The following is a 14,984-nucleotide window of genomic DNA, read 5'->3' as shown; positions in this document are numbered from 1 at the left end:
TCAATTGAAGTGAAAAAATCAACGAAATCTAAGGTTTTTCAGTGAGGTAAATATCGTTATGATATGAGGTCAAATCTGATACCTTTAGAATTCTTTTTGAATGGGTTACAATCATTAATAAATATATTTTCGGTTGATTTCTTAAAGGTGTTAATTTTACCACCCATTTCCCTAATGCTTAACAATAGATATTATACAAGCAAAAAAATTGTGCGGTAAAAACTACCATTTTAGGGGGTTAACTTAAGCGCTCGCACCGGCAATTTTCAGCAGACCAGAAATGCGCTTGATTTTACCATGTCTGTAATTGGAATCAGATTGTTGTAAATTATTTCTGTCAAATGTACCAGTAATGCGGTGGGGTGTACCGTAAACATAGTAAATTGGTCTGAATTTCCATGGTAGTTTTAAGGATGGGCGTAGTCAGCTAGAATAGTTATTTTTACCACAGATTTTTTCCCCGTGTATGTATTGGTGTTAGAAAGGAGGGTTACAAAGAGAGGGAGGGTGTTAAAACAGAAGCCCCTCCTCCTAATATTGAAATATAATTATCTCTTGTAATGATCATTCGATTCGCTATCGGGCACACATATCTTGTTGTTCTCAGTCTAGATACTTCATAGGGATTACACGCAAATCATGCCACGCTCCAAGGTGAGGCGTTAAAACCCTTCGAATCTTCGAAATCTGCAAATATTCTATGGGAACATCGAATTGTCAGACGCTTCGGAAACCGGGCGCTCGCCTTTTTAACGGTAAATTCCGATTTTTTTCGATTGGAATCCATCATTATAACGTGTTCTACGCCCTAGATTCTAAACGTTGGCAAAATAATCATTGTTGATGAGTTGGTCGCTGTCCGGGATTCAAGGCGTCAAACAGTGCATTGCTCCAAAGACAAAAATCAAATTTCAAATTATTTTATCCGGCGATTATAACAGGGTGTCGACTACCTGGAAAAACCTGGAAAGTCAGGGAATGTCAGGGAATTTATTTTTGACCTGGAAAGTCAGGGAAAATCAGGGAATTTCACTTGAGGTCAGGGAAAAAATATCAATACTACAACATCAAACGAATTTATCGTCTGCAAAGTAATTGATCATGCTAAATCAATACACCTAATGGCTTTGCTTTGCAGCCGTGGACTCTAACCACTCGACTAAGGAACCAGGACCCAGAAAATTCTCCAGAAATTCTGAGGATGATTCTCAAAGTTCCTCGATTAGTTTTAGTAATCCAGAAAATCATTGATTCGCAGAAATTTCAGGAATATCATTTGAAATAATCTTGATAATCTATTGACCAGTGCAGGGAATGGTAATAGTAGTAGGCTTGAATTTCGCGAAAATCACGTGGCTTTCCCAGTACAGTAGTTCAAAAACGTGAATCTCATCAAGTAAGGGGCTGTCCATTAATTACGTAAGACAATTTTCAGGGGTTTTCAACCCCCCTCCCCCCATGGTAAGATTTTTTGTATGAAAATGAAAAATAAATTGTATGGCAAGTAATGTCGAATTCGTTTTTGAACCTAGGTTGGAACTGGCGCAACCCGTTCTGAATCACAGTTTCAACCCCAGCCTGATTCAGGTTCGACCGAACTATAATTTGCTTGGTGTTGGTTTGTTAATGTGTTGATCACCGACCCAGTTCCTAAAAACGAAAACGACATAAGCAAACTGCTGCCCCCTCCCCCCATAAACCCTTACGTAATTAATGGATCGCCCCTAACCTATGTTGGGTGCATGAATTTTCTAAAACGTTAGTGTCATTGACGGCTCTTAATGCGGGAAATGCAGCGGAAAACAGAACATTTTTCTACAGTTATTTTGGGTTGCCCTTAGCAACAAGTGTTTTGCAATTTTCAAGGCTTTTTGTCTACAGCAGCGATGGACGTGAGTTTCACTGGCTTCGCTGGCTGTGATTGGCTTTGTTTGGCTACTGTTGAGTGAATTTCAGATTTTTGCCCAGCCCTGCTATTGACAATTTGTGATATTACTTAGAGATACTCGTAGATGAATTCTTAGAAGAGTTCCTCGGAGCACTTTTAAAGTTTCATGCCCGTAGAGGACTACCGGTCTTATTTATTTATTTATTTATTTATTCCAACTGATCTTACAACGATCTCATTGAAATTTGATTTAAAACTAAATATATTAACATAAAAACAACTAATACAAATACACAACGGAAGGCAAACAACAATTTTCAAATACAATTTCAAACAATACGGATTGCTTATTACATAACATTTGGCATCATTCTAAAGTTCCGAACACCTATGATCACGGTTCCCACGAGTGATTGTAAAACTCCCTGAAGAAAATTCCAGCAGGCCAAGTCGATGGAAGTAGAGCAGTTTGCTTGAGGCAACCTTCAATTCCAACTTTGAAGGAAACATACGGTAATGACGAAGGATCTTTCCATGCAGGTTTAAGCAGTTTCACTACAGCAGAGACGTTTGGGCCCAGAGAATTTACAACCATCTTGGTTATATCATGTTCTGTAACATGGTTCTTCAGCCTCGTAAAGAAGAGCCAACATTTTCCATTCAACACATCGGGGACAACGGAAGCGTTAGGGTTCGTAGTATTCTTTGTTCCGCATAGCAGTTTTGGTGACGTAATCGGGGAAGCAGCGGGCGGATCAGTATTGAAGGTTCGAATAGATTGCACTTCAATTCCAGTTTCGTTCATATTAACATTTCTAAGGGTATCCTGGATGGCAGCAATTTGTTTCTTTATTTCCAAAATTTCATCTCCGTGTGACATCTTTACTTTCACAGCTTCTGTTCGAGGGCTCGCCTGAAGATTAACGTCTTTCTGCGGTAAACGATCATTTCTTATTTCACGTATCTGTTGGATGCACATATCACAAATCCACCAAAAATTGGATTTTTTTAGGTATGCCTTCAATTCGTCTCTACTAAGCCCGACGCACTTAAGGTGATTATAAAACGAAGCCAAGCTTTGAATTTTCAAGAGCACAAGACTGGAGAGTCTGACAACAGTTCGCGTTGAAAATCAATCAAATTGCTTGCTTGCTGGTGGTGATCAATGGGATAAATTGTCAACGCGGAGAGCTGTTTGGTTCTCAAGTCTTGTGCTCTTGAAAATTTGAGGTGTGGCTTCGTTCTATAATCACCTTAATGTGATACACTTTGCCGCATAAACCTTCGCAAGCGATACAAGCATCACCTCGGACGATTGAAGAAGAGCATTGTTTGCAGATCGACGGTGTATTGCCAGTTTCTCTCATAGCCATCCTATACAGTGCACAGCGATAACAAACAATTAGCGTTATGGCGTTCGTAATCGGTGCGATAGAATTTCAATCCACTTTTTCACGGTAACCACCATACGAAATTGAGAATTTGATGATTGACAAAGGCAAATATCACAGCACAATAGCATAATCCGCGAACGGGCATCGATTTTGCGTCTTTAACACACCAAAAAAATTAATGCAAACTGCAGCTTGAGGCAAGGCAGCATTCACGTAACAACACAACACAGCATTGCTGAAGGTACGACAAGTACAAGAGAAACATTAGAAACCTTCTAATCAGCGCATTGTTCAAGCCCTGAATGCATTCTGTTAAGAATATTTAGACATTTTTTTCGGGGAGAAAAACTAGGGGTAATTCATTGTAACCCGGCAGCCTTACGAGTTTCCCGGATGTAAGTTAAAGTGGCTTATGCGCCACTCCGATTGGAGACCACTAACCGTTTTTGGAGGTTGCCCGACCTTTTGAGACCCTTCAGGGGAGGGTTAAAGATTTTTCCAAAGTTATTGGGCGGGAAACGAGTTGGCTGACCTAGGGAAACAAGATGCCTCACGACGGTGAAGTCGTGCGAATCAGAAAATTTGTGTGAGAAAAAGCGAACTCTGCCGGTAACTAGACAATTGTCGCGAGGGGTATCATCACGGGCAGACTTCACCAGTAAACACATCGAACAAGCCACGTTCGATGAGAGAAAAATCCTTGGTTGGATTCAGGACCAACCTTCCCAGAAAATACTCCAAAAGAGACTACAAAAAAAAACGACCGAAGTGTGAAAATACTTCTACACTTACCGCTTCAGATTTCTCTCATACGAAATGCTGTTCAAAAACTGTTGATCTATCGTGTAACCCAAACTCCCATTTATTCAACTAATTCAACTTTTCATTTCAACATTTGTATTTACAATTCTTCTTTATCGACATCGAGTTCATTTGCTTATGGACCAATGCACGAGTTCACTATTTGACGTTTGAGCGGTGCCGAATTCACTCGTTGCCATGGTCACATAAATAACACGGCACCGCTCAAACGTCAGATAGTGAACTCGTGCATCGGTCCATAGGCCTATCTATCTACTATTCAATCCCTCTTACGCTAGTTAACTATAAATCTAATATCGTGCGGTATTCTTGTGCGGTGCGGTGTTCATTTCGATGAGCGACTCAAATTCAAAACTTAAAGCCTGCTACCGGCGCTCACGCGCGGCCAAACGGTACGGCTATTTGCAGCGGCCGTGTAGTTCCGGCGTCCAGAATAGAACTACGGACAACCCGTTCCGGTGGTAAGAGTCCACCAAACGGGGTAACCCCAATTCAAGGTGTGATGCGAAAAACCGTGCTGAGGAATGAATGGTCGAAGGGGTGAAAAAGATGTTCGGCCATTAACGGAGCCTGTGGGGCACCTGGGCACCCCTCACAGTATTTTGTCCCTTACCGCGTTAATGCAGGGCTCTGGCGTGGTGGACCTCTTTTCCCGTGCTACTCGTGGGATTCAAAAATGAGTACAATATCTAATCAAAACAATAGTAGTAGTGCAGGTAGTAGCAGTAGTAGGGAAGCGAACCCCTTCGCAAGAAGTGGGCTAGCTAGATCTCCGTTGAGGAGAGTAGAAGCAGGAGGAGGCAGCAGTGCACGTAGTGCCAGTGCTGGAACCCATATTTCATCCCCGGCTAACGCATCGGGTGAAGTTATGGATGGAGCGTGGTTGATGAGGGCCATCAATAAAAGTAGAGATGGGCTCTCTGCGATGGAAGTGGCTGCACAGCAGCTCGACTCCATAATTGACTTTGCGTCCTCGAAGTCTAACATCAGCAAGGACCTCAAGCAGGCCTTGCTTAGACTTCGTAAGTCAATGTTGGCGGCCAAGCAGAACCATGCTGAACCCATGGTGACTGTGGCTGCGGCAGAACCCGTGGAACTGAAGGTGCCGAAGTCTACCCAGACGGAACCCTTCGTTTTCGCGGGCAGCCCCAAAAGCGTGGAAGCGAATGCTTACAGCAAGCAATCGCAGAAGCGCGCGAGGCAGCCGTCAGGGGAGGAGCTACCCGGCGGCGCTCGTAAGGCCAGGCGGATACTGACCCCGAAAACCGGCAGAAGTGCCGGAAAATCGGACCCCAGCCAGGCGTCCCGGAAAGCCGAGAAGGGTGGGCCCGAAAAGGCTGGCCCCTCACGGAGTGATGGGAACAGGGGGTTGCGACCTTTGAGAGGTCCTCCATCACCACAGGTCAGGGCGGAGCAGGGGGGGGACGCCCCCTGGACAACCGTAGTGAGGAAGAAGAAGAAGAAGAAACAGGAGAAACAGGAGCGCAGGGATACCAGACCTAAGAAAGGTAGGAGGGTAGGTGCCAAGCGCGAAAAGGGTGATGCGATCATCATCAAGACGGAAGAGTCCAAGTACTCGGAAGTCCTGAAGGCGATGCGCAGTGACGCGAAGCTTGCGGATCTAGGAGCCGACGTACGCAGTGTCAGACGCACTCGTACAGGTGAAATGATCCTCGAGCTTAAGCGCGACAAGGAGCGCAAGGGCGCCGCCTACAAAAGTTTGGCGGAAGAGGTCCTTGGCGCTGGTGTTGAAGTGAGGGCTCTGACGCAGTCAGTGACTCTGAAGGTGATGAACCTTGACGAGATCACTAACGCAGAAGAGCTCGTCACGGCACTGCGGCAACAGTGCGAAGTGCAGGTGCCCACCACCGCCGTTCAGCTACGGAAAGGTCCGGCAGGTACTCAGGTGGCCTTAGTACACCTACCTGTGGCAGACGCAAATAAGTCCGCTAAGGTAGGTAAGATCAAGGTTGGTTGGTCAGTATGTTCACTGAACATACATGAGCAACCAGTGATCTGCTTTAGGTGCAGGGAACCTGGACACAAGTCCTGGGGCTGTAAAGGCCCTGATAGGACTAAGTTGTGCAGGCGTTGTGGTGAGGAAGGTCATAAGGCACTAGGCTGCAAGAACCCTCCCAAGTGCTTGATTTGTTCCGGCAAGTCCGTGAACAACAATCACCCAACGGGAGGCTCAAGGTGCCCGACCTTCAAACGAGCCATCAACGAAAAATCACAGTGCAGGTAACGCAGCTGAACCTGAACCACTGTGACGCAGCTCAGCAACTGCTGTACCAGTCAGTTGCTGAGTGGGGGACGGACATCGCCATCATATCGGACCCATACCGAGTACCCGCCGGCAACGGCAACTGGGTCGTGGATGGATCCGGAAAAATGGCGGCGATATGGACAACGGGTAAATACCCTGTCCAGCAGTTGGTGTCTACTACCTACGAGGGCTTCGTGATCGCCAAAGTAAACGGGGTCCTCTTCTGTAGCTGCTATGCGCCTCCGAGTTGGTCGACCGAGCGGTTCACGCAGATGCTGGACTGCTTGACGACCGCGCTGACAGGGCGAAGGCCAGTTGTAATAGCGGGTGACTTCAATGCCTGGGCCGTGGAATGGGGAAGCCGTAACACGAACCAGCGAGGTCAAATCCTGCTAGAGGCACTGGCCGTGCTAGATGTCGATCTGGCTAATGTTGGTGCCAAAAGTACCTTCAGCCGTAACGGAGCGGAGTCGATTATCGACGTTACTTTTTGTAATCCTGGCCTAACGAGTAGTTCGAACTGGAGGGTAGACGATGCCTACACTCACAGCGACCACCTGGCGGTTCGCTACAGTATCGACTACAACAACAGCAGGCAGCGGGTTGAGGAAGCGGCTAGGTCAAGGCCAAGCCCTCGTAGGTGGAAGACATCGTACTTCAATGATGAAGTACTTAGGGAGGCGCTCCGCCGTGAGCGTAACCTACTCGGCCTAAGCGGGGACGAACTGGTAGCGGTGCTTACGCGTGCATGCGATGCGACCATGCCTAGAAAAGTCCACCCTAGGAATGGGAGACCACCGACATACTGGTGGACTCAAGCTATTGCGAACCTGCGCCGTGCCTGCCTACGGGCCAGGAGACGGATGCAGCGAGCACGTACCGAGCAGGAGCGTGAAGAACGACGGGCGGTGTTCACCGCTGCCAAAGTCGCGCTGAAGTCTGAGATAAGGGCAAGCAAAAAGGCCTGCTTCGAGGGACTCTGTCAGAGTGCCAACGCGAACCCGTGGGGTGATGCCTACAGGATCGTAATGGCGAAGACAAGAGGTGCAATTGCTCCTACGGAGCAGTCTCCACAGATGCTGGAGGGGATCATCGAGGGGCTCTTCCCGCGCCACAACCCTAGCCCATGGCCTCCTTTTGTAGGACAGCCGGGGATTGGGGCTGGTGATGAGGATAGAGTAACTGATGAGGAACTTGTAGGGATTGCAAAATCCCTAAGCATGGGGAAGGCACCAGGTCCGGACGGAGTTCCAAACCTGGCCCTCAAAGTCGCAATCTTGGAGGCTCCCGGTATGTTCAGATCTGCTATGCAGATATGCCTGGACGAGGGAGTATTTCCAGATGCGTGGAAGAGGCAGAGCCTGGTACTATTGCCAAAGGCGGGGAAACCACCCGGTGACCCGTCGGCGTATAGACCAATATGCTTGATTGACACGGTGGGGAAAGTGCTCGAGAAGATCATCCTCAACAGACTGTCGAGGTACACCGAGGGTGTAAATGGTCTCTCAGGCAACCAGTTCGGCTTCCGGAAAGGGAGGTCCACTGTAGACGCTATTCTGACGGTTAAGAAAACCGCTGAGATAGCACTCCAGCGTAAGAGGAGGGGTATTCGCTACTGCGCAGTAGTGACTCTGGATGTAAGGAATGCATTTAATAGTGCCAGTTGGGCGGCTATTGCTGATGCGCTCCTGCGTCTGGGGATACCCGAGTACCTGTATAAGATTCTCGGAAGTTACTTCCAGAATCGGGTATTAGTCTATGACACAGAGGTGGGTCGGAAGTGCTTTCACATAACCTCAGGAGTCCCGCAAGGTTCCATCCTGGGTCCGGTGTTATGGAATGTCATGTACGACGAGGTGTTGAGATTAAAATTCCCGGCGGGTGTGGTCATCGTTGGCTTTGCCGACGATATTACGCTGGAGGTCTACGGTGAATCGATCGAAGAAGTGGAATTGACTGCAGCCCACTCGATCGCAATTGTGGAGGAGTGGATGAGCTCCAGGAAACTGGAATTGGCTCACCACAAAACGGAGGCAGTTGTTGTTAACAACCGAAAGTCGGTGCAGCAAGCGGTGATCAGTGTAGGCGACTGCACAATCACTTCGAAGCGCTCCGTCAAACACTTGGGGGTGATGATCGACGACAAGCTTACCTTCGGTAGCCATGTCGATTATGCCTGCAAGAGAGCCTCCACAGCTATTGTGGCACTGTCCCGGATGATGTCCAATAGCTCTGCGGTGTACGCCAGCAAGCGTAAGCTTCTGGCCAGTGTCGCCTCGTCCATACTGAGGTATGGTGGCCCGGCTTGGGGCACGGCTTTGAGTACCGATAGCTACCGTAGCAAGCTAGAGAGTACTTATAGGCTAATGTGCCTGAGGGTTGCGAGCGCGTACCGTACCGTGTCACACGATGCACTTTGTGTCATCACCGGTATGATGCCTATTGGTATCCTTATCATGGAAGACATAGAGTGCTTCGAAAGGCGCGGCACAAGAGGCATACGCAGGACTGCCAGAACGACCTCCATGGTCAAATGGCAGCGTGCGTGGGACAGTTCCACCAAGGGAGTGTGGACTCACAGGTTGATTCCGAGGTTAGATATCTGGGTCAATAGGCGCCATGGGGAACTAACATTCCACCTAACACAGGTCCTTTCGGGTCATGGATGCTTTAGACAATATCTACACCGTTTCGGTCATGCGGGTTCTCCCGAATGTCCAGCTTGTGCAGGTTTAGAGGAAACGGCGGAACACGTTTTGTTCGTGTGCCCGCGTTTCCGCACAATGCGTGACCGCATGTTTGCCACATGCGGTCGGGACACGACTCCGGACAATTTGGTCCAGAGGATGTGTGCAGACGAGTTTGGCTGGAATGCCGTTTCATCGGCTATCACCCACATCGTCTCGGAACTCCAAAGGAGGTGGCGTGTGGACTCGAGGAGTGACTAGTGCAGACGCTAATCAACAGGTGGTCCAAGGGTTCGCAGTCGGCTACGTAGGTCATACCGGTGCCCTACGGTCGAAATCGACCCTTACAGCGATTAAGTGGCCGCGGGGAGAACATCCTGGTAGCGCTGCTGTCGTGGCGCCGGCCTACTGGGTGGATACGAGCCTCTGGTTGTTCGGGGCAGGTGGAGGCCCCTTCGTCAGCAATCCCAGCTGGTGCTAGCTGATAGGGCCTGAGCCTTCAGTAGGTCAAATTGCGAAGCCCGCAGTATCAGTTCTTGATACCTGCGGTGCAGCTGGGCGCGGGCTTAGTGGTCGACCCTGCCCGCCTTCAGCGGACAACGGGAGGTGAGGACCACCCGGGAAGCTGGCAATGCGCCAGCATGCTACCTTGGTGGACCCCCATAAGCGTGTCATCGATGTTCGTTGCTGCATGGCTACGCAGCTAACCTGGAGGATGCGATGTGCAATAGCCCCTCTCCGAAGCAATGCCTTCTTGGTGGTCCCGGAGAGACGAAGGGTTTGGCGGCAATGGAAATGGTTTAGTGGGTCGGGGGTGTAGTCCTGTTTACTGCTTGTACGTAGTAAATGGTCCCCAACCCCACACTCCCGGACCTCGGTCCGGAGTCTGTTGAGCAGATTATCCCCCCATTGCTTAGAAGGAAAAAAAAAAAAAAAAACACTAGCTGATTTGGCTAAGGCTAGGGGCAAATCTCACCATGCGCATGGGAATCAAAAAGCATGGATGCTACTTACGATTTGGACGATGTCTACTGTCGTGGGGGCATTTGCGGTTTGCGGGCTTGGACTATTAGTACCACGTGTACTACACGCGGTCTCCTCTCCGGGACTCGACTCTTGGTGCTACTCGCTCGCTCGCTCGCTCGATGATCTTGCTTGCCGTTCTCAACGGCGCAACGACGGGGTACGGCCGTCTCACCAACGATTGACACTGACGGTGGTCTAGTGGATAGGGTCCTCGCCTCTCACGCTGGTGGTCACCGGATCGAATCCGGTCGGGGAACTTTTTTCCTTCACTTTTTTTTCACTCGGACGTAACGTCGTCGGAGCTGAGAACCTCGCCGGTAGAAACCGGCCTCGTTGCTTGGCGCCCTGCCAAGGGCGCGGGAGTAACGTACGCTGCCCTCTTCGGCCACGTGTACCGCCGGGACTTCCTTCGCAGCAGGAAAGCGGGGGGTCGAAAACGGTCGCTATCAAAATGGGGGTGGTGCGACGGGCTCGCAACGTGCCACAAATCTATTTAAAAAAAGGTTGATGGCGGGTATTGAACACTGACGCTTCATCATTCTGCACAAAAATCTTACCGCTTAATCCGCAAGTCTACACTAGCACAAAACCGCAAGAAACGCACTACGCACTTTCTACTAACTACTAACTAGTCGAGGGAAACGAAAGAAAATCTAAATTAATAAACCTTGAAGCACTTTCACACTTTAATTTAGTTCACCTTCAAGAACACACCACGGCGCGGTAACCAAAGTTGGACCGTTCTCGCCTCTTCCGCGAACCTGAACGAAGTGAACGAGCTAAGTCTGAGGGTCCTCAGATAAGGCGCGAGATGTGAAGGTCTTCGTCACCGGATATTACGCGAAACTAACGAAGTTAATTTCGCGAAGGTCAAGACTTCGCTTTCACGCACACCAACGTTCTAACTCGTCGGGTGAAAGCATCCCCTTTCCCCAAGATAGATCCTCCAAATCGCTGCCCTCCCGAAGATTATGAATAGGCAAGGCCGGGTCAACGATTCTTCAATATGATCTCGACAGGTCGATGTCCGAGGATCGTCACATGGTCGCTTCAACAAAGTTCGTATGGCTGCTGAGGTTTGGCGCCAGAAGGCTAGTTGGAACTCATTTAGTTTATGGACTGCGGTGTGGAGCAAGTGAGCTCAGTGAGTTCATTGAGTTCTATCCTAATATCGAAATCCTAAAATATTAACTGTAACGAATCATTGTGAAGAGTTATCATAGATATTCTAAGAAAAAAAAATGAAAACAATTTGGAAAAAAATATGTTATCCTGAAAAATATTTTTATAAGCATTCCTGAAATAGTTCTAGATTTCAAATGCTATTTTAAGAAATATTTAAGACTGAAAGAAATTCTCTAACATTTTTTAGAGAATCTTGGAGATGAGGAGCTTCTGGAGGAAATCTTTCAAGAGTTCATTGAGAAGTATTGAAGGAATATCTGGAAAAATATCTTAAGAATTTTAAGAAGAATTTCTGAGCAATCTATGTGGAATTCCTTGAAGCAATTCTCCAAGAAAGTTCTATGGCATTGGCTAGTATTTAGCCTGGCAAAAGAAATAGCCAAATTTGAGGATAGCTTTCTTTCACCAAAAAAAAGTATGGTGGATGATCGTAATAGTGTTGCCTCTTGTATAAAAAAGTTATAATCAGGAAGGAGTCCAAAATATTCGTTCATGCCTAAAATTTTAAATTAGGTCTAAGGTAGTTCACTAGCCGAAAACATCTTTGTTCATACGGATCTTCAAGTTTGAAAAGTAAATAGATTCTCAGTTGTTCAGTTTTATCATATCAACTTGAATAAACGTTCAAAAATGTCATCTGGCAGGTACATATATCTCAATAAAGTAAAAGCTTTTGATCAGTTTATTCATACGACCTATAACATAACGAATATGTATCTTCTTGTAAAAATCTTACTTATTTCGGTTCAAATTAACCAACTCAGTGGTCTGGAACTTTTCTGGAAAATGACTGGAAGGTCAGGGAAAGTCGGGGAATTTTATTTTCAAAATTGAGTCGACACCCTGTATAAGTATCCACTAGTGTTAATAGATAGCATCCGTTATTGAAACATGCATTTATAAGCTATACAAAGCACTAAAACTACCACAACAAGCGTAAAAAATGACAGTTTTCGGAGTAGCAGAAAAACTAGATTTTGTCGCATGTTTTCAACCATCCTTTCAACTAGCACGGAGAGTGTTGAAACCAAGATATTCAATGAAAATCTGAAAGAGAACATGGCTGAAGGTTGTTAAAGTCTATTTGATGTGATGAGAACACCCATTTTTACTTTGAATATGAGAAATTGGCACGGTGAGTTGGCTATGAAATAAAACTTATGAAATACTAACATGTAACTTTGATTATCGATTCAATCTCAAGGCGTTATATTGCTCGTTTGTTCGTAGTATTTTGGAGTATGCTGTATGTGTATGGTCTCCACAACATACTACCCACATTATCCGGATTGAAAAGGTCATCCGCTTCGCCCTTCGGCAGCTGCCATGGTCGGATCCGTTTAACTTGCCTGATTACACGTCACGCTGCAGACTCATTGCTTTGCAAACACTTTCTTCGAGACGCAGTAACCTACAAAGGCTTTTTATGTTTGACTTGATCAGAGGAAATCTTGACTGTCCATCGCTCCTGCAAAATGTTTCGTTCTACGCACCAAACCGACATCTGCGACAACGTGATTTGCTGCTCATCAGACGGCATAGAACTTCCTATGGTTTCAACAATCCGTTATGTGTATGTTCTCGATTATTGAATAGTGTGAGTGACTTGTTTGACTTTAATGTATCCAAATCTGTGTTTGAAAGTAGAATTAGAGTTTTAGAATAAGAGACAGTCTGAGGAATCGTACTAGATTCAAGAGAGTGAATAAATAAATAAATAAATAAAAAAAAAAGTTCCACTGAGTTCCACCCCACATCATGCACAGACATGTTTCTTAGAGTGTCCTCCAAGATGTATGAGAGATACAGCTGCAACTCTTCGAGATTTTTGAGGTATACTCCTTAACCAGCACAAGTATGAAAATGAGTTCTTTGTGATAAAACAATTCGAAAATCTTGCAACGCTATGTGGTCTTGGCTCAACCAGACATTACACCAGAGCAAGTTTATGCTTTAAATTATATATCTTGAATGTGGTTTCCAAGATTTTATTAAAATTTTATATAAAAAGTCGAAAAATTGTAAAAAAAATCGATTTTTTTACATGGAGGCGTATAAGTCACGAGTGAGAAGAGACATATTTGCAAATAACTTCTTACATCATTATGAGCAATTAAAGTAGGTACAAATTGCAAGGTTTTTCTTGGAAAATAATGAAATTGGCGCTTGGGACAGATTTGCGATTATGCGTACATTATATGTCATTTATGAAAATTGTAGCTCTTTTGACCAGAAACAATTTTCACTTCTATACCAAGGTGCTCAAATGGCTTGATCTTCCAGTTTTGATTTTTGTCCCGCACCTCCATCAACGCACTGTGCGTCAGTGCGATTCGAACTGATATGGTATATAATTATGTGTAATCATAAATACAATACTCTAAATCTTCTTCTTCTTCTTCTGCTTGTCTTATGTCCCGACAGGGACAGCGCCTGCTTCTCAGCGTAGTTTTCTTAAGAAGGAACGTCCATAAATGACGTAGCATTTTTTGGAAGATTTTTGACACCCCCTCCCACTTCGTAGCCTTTTTTCGCATATCTAATACATGGTTCGTCACAAAAGAGTGTACTCCTCCCTCCCCTCTAGTCATTTATGGACGGTCCCTGAGCACTTCAACTATTATTATCCGAGAGCTTTCTTTGGCATTGTTGCCATTTTGCGCATCCGTATATCGAGCACAATAATACTCTATCAATGGTTAGGGGAGTAAATGAAATTTCCATTACAAAAAGGTTTTTGAATCGAGAATCGAACCCAGACACCTCTGTATCCGCGGACCTTACATATTTTTGACCGCTTATCCCCACCCTTCCTTGAATCGGTGCGAACGCCATGAAAATTCAATTTTACCGATAAAATCCAGTATGGCGGCCAAATTCAATATGGCAGCCAAATATTTTTATTTTTCCATATGAAGCTCCTATGTTTTATCTTTCCAAAACCATGTTATTTTAAGGCTAAGTAGCCCGTCATTCGTTTTGGCAACAATGATCACTTTTCAGCTTGCATTTCAAAGTGATAAAACTCAGTCTTGATAGTTTATATTGACTTAAAAAAGTATCACTGTACGCGCTGACATACATAAAGTATGTTGATACTTTTTCAGCAGTGCCAGTGAAAAACCAACTGATTTTCTTTGATTCGAAATCGTGAGATGAATTAGCAACAATCATCAACCACGCGTACACTTTTCAATGACGGCCTACTTCGCCTTAAAGAGAATTTGAAAAAAAAATCTCTCATTATCTCGCCTTCTGATGACAGTGAGGGAAGGCATCTATGTAAAAGTCGCACGACAATCTCTATTTACATTGACGTTTTCCAGCCCTGCCTAAGACCCTAATTCCGCGCATTTTGGAAAATTAATAATGAACTAGCTTACCCGACGTGGCTAGCCACGTTCCAACGAAATTTTAAAGCGAAAAGCTTCTGATAGTCTTTAAAATCGCATGATACTGATGACCGCAAAATCGCCTAAATTTATGCTCTGGCAATACTCCATCGAGCACGTAGCCCCAATACTTTTGTAGTGTTCTATTCTGAAATAATTATAACCTTCTATGCTGTTGTAGTGTTTCTTATGTTGTGAAATCTTTCAAAAGTTCCAGAAGTTTCTTTGAATTGGAGTGTAGAATCGTATCGAACATTCTAGCATATTCGGAAGCTGCTGTAATGTAGTATGATTCATTGCCATTTTTCAAAATAGCAGTTGTGA

The 14,984-nt window shown here is 45.7% G+C and overlaps 1 long non-coding RNA gene across 1 annotated transcript; it reads right to left on the bottom strand.

The window, feature by feature from the left end:
• Positions 1-2,495: 2,495 nt before the first annotated feature.
• Positions 2,496-3,628, bottom strand: LOC110675697. The gene is made up of 2 exons (XR_002499722.1): positions 3,142-3,628; positions 2,496-2,936 (listed from the first exon to the last, which is right to left on the bottom strand). It is a non-coding gene; the product is annotated as an uncharacterized LOC110675697 (long non-coding RNA).
• Positions 3,629-14,984: the final 11,356 nt, after the last annotated feature.

This window comes from Aedes aegypti, chromosome 2 (genome assembly GCF_002204515.2).
Source record: "Aedes aegypti strain LVP_AGWG chromosome 2, AaegL5.0 Primary Assembly, whole genome shotgun sequence".
Classification (NCBI taxonomy): domain Eukaryota; kingdom Metazoa; phylum Arthropoda; class Insecta; order Diptera; family Culicidae; genus Aedes; species Aedes aegypti.
Note: the sequence above shows the minus strand (reverse complement) of the source record. Positions and strands in the feature narration are given on the sequence as shown.